This window comes from Culex quinquefasciatus, chromosome 3, assembly GCF_015732765.1.
Source record: "Culex quinquefasciatus strain JHB chromosome 3, VPISU_Cqui_1.0_pri_paternal, whole genome shotgun sequence".
In the NCBI taxonomy this organism is placed as follows: domain Eukaryota; kingdom Metazoa; phylum Arthropoda; class Insecta; order Diptera; family Culicidae; genus Culex; species Culex quinquefasciatus.
In genome coordinates this window covers 133,241,885-133,247,884 of record NC_051863.1, presented here as the reverse complement: position 1 = coordinate 133,247,884, position 6,000 = coordinate 133,241,885, and the positions used below count along the sequence as shown (strand labels likewise).

The window sequence follows — 6,000 nt, the reverse complement described above, 5'->3', positions numbered from 1 at the left end:
AGTGCCAGTGCCCTCAGGGAGGTTTTTCCGGTGGGACATTTAACGAACCATACGATTTTGGGCAATATGGGAATCAAAATTGAATGGTTTTGATACGGACCATGAAGAAAAAATTAACGAATAATTTAATCAAATTAATTTTTGATTTCATCTGAAGCATATTTAATAAATTGATAAGTAAAATAAATCCTACATGCTGCATCGATATAAAGTACACTTCGTCTCCATATTTTTTTATGGATTCACACGGTGCCTATCTAAAACTAAAATTTTCTTTTTTTCATCAAGGTATTATCCGCATATATCTGCACTACACCTGTTGGAAACCACAACAAAGTAGCATACATGCCACAATCCGGCAAATCCAAGCATCATCATAGGGAGCATACACCTCCATCCAGGTTTCACCTTCGTAGTGTTTTTTGGAACCGGCTTTTCCGCGCTGTCCCTCGAGGGCCTTCTTCGGTCCTGTCAGTTTGTACACAAAAATCATATGATTGTCAGGCCCAACGTTCAGGGAGGGTGGTAATGGTGTGCGTATCGATTTCCCTCCCTTAACTTGCAGCTGTATGGGTGCTCACTGACATTCCGCGGAAAACTGCGCAGAATCCGAATCTTGTGTGTGTGTGTCGTGTGAATTTTCCTTGAATCCTGCAAAACATTCGCAGTTCTCGGTCCGTCGTCCGTCCGTGGTTGATTAGTTTGGTGGTGGCCTTTTGTTGATTCGCGCGAGTTGGTGTCTTCTCCGCGTGTGTGTGGTCCGAGATTTTCAACATTTTTTTTGTCTTATCATTTCTTGGTTGGAGATTTCTAGAACAAACGGTGGGATTCTGTTGAAACAAAGTTTGAAAACTCTGAAAAGGAAAAAAGTGACTTTCCAAGGACTAAAAAAAGTAAAAATTCAAAAACCATTACCAACGTTGTGGCATCAACCTTTGGACCGGATCGTTGATGAAAATAGCTTCTGATATGTGTGTGTACCGAAGTGGGATCCCGTTGATTACGGATTCATGTTTGCCCACAAAACCTCATAATCTCTAATGGCGAACTTTGTTGCGAAAAAGCACAATCTATCGTTTCCATTAATCCAGCACATAATGGGGGCGGCTGGCTAGCCAGCCAGTGAAAAGCTCACAAGTTACACCCCGAACACTCATACACATAAAAGCATCACGCCGAGGGGATGGTGTCGGCTTGTGGGGGGAAAATGTGCAGTGATTTTCGCAGTTTGTGAGATGTTCTGGCAGATAAGATGCTTAGATGAAAATCCACCTGTTTAAGCATACTTTGTGATTTTTTTTTAATTTCTTCAAACATAAAATATGAAGTTATTAATTATACCGTCAAATTGGGCAAATCGGGAATACAGTCTGAATAGAGACAGCATGTTTTAGAGTAGTTGACAGCTTCAAATTTGTTTTTTTAATCTGGTCTAGCCGAAACCACTCAAAAATATCAAATTGTTAGGCTGAGACATTGCTAAAACAGCTACCGTAAACTGGGGTCAATCGGGACACATGGGGCGAATTGGGACAGCAGTTTTAACCATGTTGGAGCACAATATTTTGATTTTTCTGGTTGGTTTCGGTTGGAACATACTCAGGCCAACAAAATGTGTACATCCATTTCCAAATTTAAAAGCTTTAAGTGCTCTAAAAACTGCTGTCCCTATTCAGACTGTAGTCCCGATTCACCCCAAATTACGGTACTCCAGATGACGGGACACCAAATTAATTAAAAATGTTTAGGAAAATCTGTAATCCGAAATCTGTAATTCGGGATACTTTGGAGGACCCAGAACATAAAAAAAATAAAAAAAGATCATAGTGATGCTAAAAAATCTCAGGGACTTTGATGATATGAATCATGTTTGAAACCTTGGCAGACTTGTTTTGCTATGGGGCGTTAGATTCCAAGATCTGTATTCCATAAAACTTAGAAGGATCCAGAATCTCTCAAAATGATCAAAGTGTTCCTAAAGATTCGTGGAGATATCACTGAATATAAGTCATCTTCTCATACTTAGAAAAATCGTCATAAACTAAAACTTTATTCTTATTGTTATGTATAATTTAATTTAAATTCATTTTTTCAAGCCAAAATAACAATTTTAGATTGTCTGTTATTGGCTGTTTTATAAAAGTTTGATGTTCCTTGCTATTTTTTTTTTTGATTTGCCGAAACCGTGGTGCTAGATGTAATTTGGTGTCAAAGGGAATTTTTATGTAACATTATTTTTATTCAACCAGGGGTGTGTTTGATGGGCTTGAGCTAGGTAGATGCGCATTTGGCTGAGGGCGCCTACAGTGCATACATGATTTTTAAGGGCGCTGACAGTTACTAACTGATATGTGAGGCGACAAAATCCTAAAGTACCTAAACATACACATGGTTCTTGATGGTTAAACAAAGCGTAGATTAAATTAAGAGCGAGTTTTTCACCGATGTGAAACAGGTCGTATCGAGGTGCTCCGATTTGGATGAAACTTTCAGGGTTTGTTTGTCTATACATGAGATGAACTCATGCCAAATATGAGCCCTCTACGACAAAGGGAAGTGGGGTAAAACGGGCATTGAAGTTTGAGTTCCAAATCACATGAAAAATCTTAAAATTGCTCGCATTTCCGTAAAACTTCATCAATTCCAGTTCTCTTAGATGCATTCGAAAGGTCTTTGAAGCCCTTTAAAATGTGCTATAGACATCCAGGGTTGGTTTGACTTTTTCTCATAGCTTTTGCAAATTACTGTTAAAAATGATTTTTTAAAACCTTAATAACTTTTGCAACAGCCTCCAACACCCATACTCCCATAGGTCAAAAGTTAGGAATTTCATGGACTATAAGCCTACGGTATTAACTTTTGGCCAATCGCAGTTTTTCTCATAGTTTTACGATTTTTCTAGAACAAACATTTTACAACGTTAGTTTTGCCCTGTAAGCCTCCATAGCGGCACTTTTTGGTCTCAATTTTGACATATTCGGAATCCTCAGAAAATTTTACATTAGATTGAGGTGTTGGAATTTTGAATTTAATTGGAAAAAATGCCATTTAGAATTAATTAAAATATTATTTAGCATTTTGTCGGATTAGGGGTAAAACAAGTTTTCGCCTACTTGATACAGCATTTGACGTTTTGATCATAGGGTAAATAAGATCTATTTCTTTTTTCAAAAACGTTTTATTTAATTATTTTTTAAATCAAAATTATAACTTCAATACTTCTAACTTACGTGAAATTGTCCGAGGATTCCGAATATGACAAAATTGAGACCAAAAGTGCCGTCTTCTTGGCCTACAGGGCAAAAATTACTGTTGTAAAATGTTTGTTCTAAAAAATCGTAAAACTATGAGAAAACTGCGATTGGCCAAAAGTTAATACCGTAGGCTTATAGTCCATGAAATTCCTAACTTTTGACCTATGGGAGTATGGGTGTTGGAGGCTGTTGCAAAAGTTATTAAGGTTTTAAAAAATCAATTTTTAACAGTAATTTGCAAAAGCTATGAGAAAAGTCAAACCAATCCTGGATGTCTATAGCACATTTTAAAGGGCTTCAAAAGACCTTTCGAATGCATCTAAGAGAACTGGAATTGATGAAGTTTTACGGAAATGCGAGCAATTTTAAGATTTTTCATGTGATTTGGAACTCAAACTTCGATGCCCGTTTTACCCCACTTCCCTTTGTCGTAGAGGGCTCATATTTGGCATGAGTTCATCTCATGTATAGACAAACAAACGCTGAAAGTTTCATCCAAATCGGAGCAACTCGATACGACCTCTAGAACAAACCGAGCAGAATCTACAAATACTGCCTCTTAAAAATAAAAAAAAATATGGTAAATTTACCTATTTTAACAAAGTAGTACTTATATAACGTAAGTTTAATTTTGGGGATTAAAGATTACTATTTTTGCATAAATTTAATTTTTTGGTACGATTTCTGCTGATATTTTTTATCTGTGATTTTGAATCAATATTATTAGAAATTAAAAAAAAAGTCTTGTCGCAAAAAGAACGATACACGCCTGTGAATCCGTTGCCGAAACTGCAAGGTTTAAGAGGGCTAGATTATAAGGTGTTACGTCGATTCCGCATTATCAGAAATAAAAGTTATTTTATGCTTTTGATTTTTTTTGCATTCAAAAATGTACGCACCTTCCCGCAAATTTATTTAAGGAAAATTTCAAAAATTCTTTAACGGTTAGTAAGGTAATTCGCTTGGCTAAACACTTGCTAGAAAGTGTCAAAGATTTCAAGAACCTATAGGTTTGAAAACATTATTTAGTAAACTTCAAATATAAGATCAAAACAGACAAACAGTGACTTTTGCCCTTAACTTACACAAACTTCACATTATTTTTGAAAATTCATAAAATTGACTCTAAACCTAGTCGTAAACCCTTTCTTTGTCCCGTCCTACTCGATAATGAAAATGCCCATCCCCCAACAATGAAACAATAGAATCTTTTAGTTATTTAAAATTGTTAAGGTCGCACCTATCATAAAAAGATAACTCTATCTACACATAATTAAATTTGATCCATTTTGGAATTGATAATAAAAACTGACTCTCGCGTATTCAATCCAGAAGTCAGAATTATATATTAACAGGGTATCCAGATCCACGGTAAGTTTCGGAGAACAAATCTGGAGCAACATTTGAAAAGGGCGCATAAGCATTTTGACAGCCAGAACTATTTTGCAAATTCCGAGCCAACAAGTAACTATTTGACAAAACCCGCAGTGTTAAAAGATAGCTGAGAAGGCCAACTATTGTTTAACATTTCGAGTTTTGTGAAAAAGTTACCTGTTGGCTCGGAATTTGCAAAATAGTTCGTGCTGTCAAAATGCTTATCCGCCCTTTTCTCGTGTTGCTCCAGAAATCTAAGATAAAAGTGAATATTTTTTAACGATTTTAATGTATATTTCTATGGAAAAATCACATGAAATTGATAGAAACACGTACATTCATATTTATCAAATTTGTCATGAACATGCCTTGAATGACTTGAACGGGACCTTCCATAAACCACGTGGTCCCTTTAGGAGGGTATGGTGATTGTCCACGATCCATACAAAAATGTTTTTTTTTTGTATGGACAATTGTCCACAAGAGGGGGGGGGGAGGGTGGTGGAGGTAACAGATTCCCAAAAAAGTGTCCACGTGGTTTATGGATGGTCCCAACTTGAAAATAACTTATAAAAAATCCTTATTCAGTTATCCGAAAAACACAATCACTTAATAAGGAAAGGAGACAGAATTCCTAAAATAAAGGAATTTCGTACTTTTTTTTTATTTCAGTGTATGGCTTTTGAACTTTATCTTTGCAATCAAATCGGAGAAAACAGATTGACTAGCTCTCAATAACATAATCTGATGCGATTTAGTATTACCTAAAGCGTCCAATTTCCCAGGGTTAAAAAATTCCCGGGAAACGGTAAATTTTAAATTTATCCAAAATTGTTCTTATATTGGTTCTGGTTAATATTCTTCAACAAAATTGTATAAAATAGCAACTTAAATGATCAAATTAAGTGCGAGGGTCAATTAATGCCTTAACTGCTTGCAAAAACATTTTCAAGAAAATATATTAATATTCTAAATTTATAGACTATTTCTAAATTTACTAGTATTTTTTTTTGCAGTGATATTTTTCCAATCACAGTCTTTTGACGGCGAGTAAAATGAATCCATGCTTCAAAACCATAACATTGCTATTGAATATGGCTCTGTGAACAGTTTGAGAGAATATGATAAAGAATAATATTGAGACGACGTTAAAATGAAATACAAAATAATGAAGAAAATATGGATTTGTTGGCAAATCGTTTTTCTTGAACAAATCTTACTTCTTTGAGCTCATGAATAAATAGATAAGCATTGAATTCACCTTAAAAATTAGCTTTTTCACTTGAAATATCATTTTCATAAAATCACCTTCTACATAATATGAAGTAGGTTTTTTAATGATTCAGCTTAATAAATGATTTCGTCTAAAAGA

The 6,000-nt window shown here is 35.2% G+C and overlaps 1 protein-coding gene across 3 annotated transcripts in view; it reads left to right on the top strand.

Moving 5' to 3' along the window:
• Nucleotides 1-658: 658 nt before the first annotated feature.
• The window catches only part of LOC6035467 (titin), an 81,687-nt gene continuing 76,345 nt past the window's right edge, over nt 659-6,000 (top strand). For all 3 annotated transcript variants that reach the window (XM_038262406.1, XM_038262407.1, XM_038262404.1), the window contains exon 1: nt 659-822. The gene's annotated coding sequence lies outside the window, so the exon portion shown is untranslated. The remainder of the gene's footprint in view (nt 823-6,000) is intronic.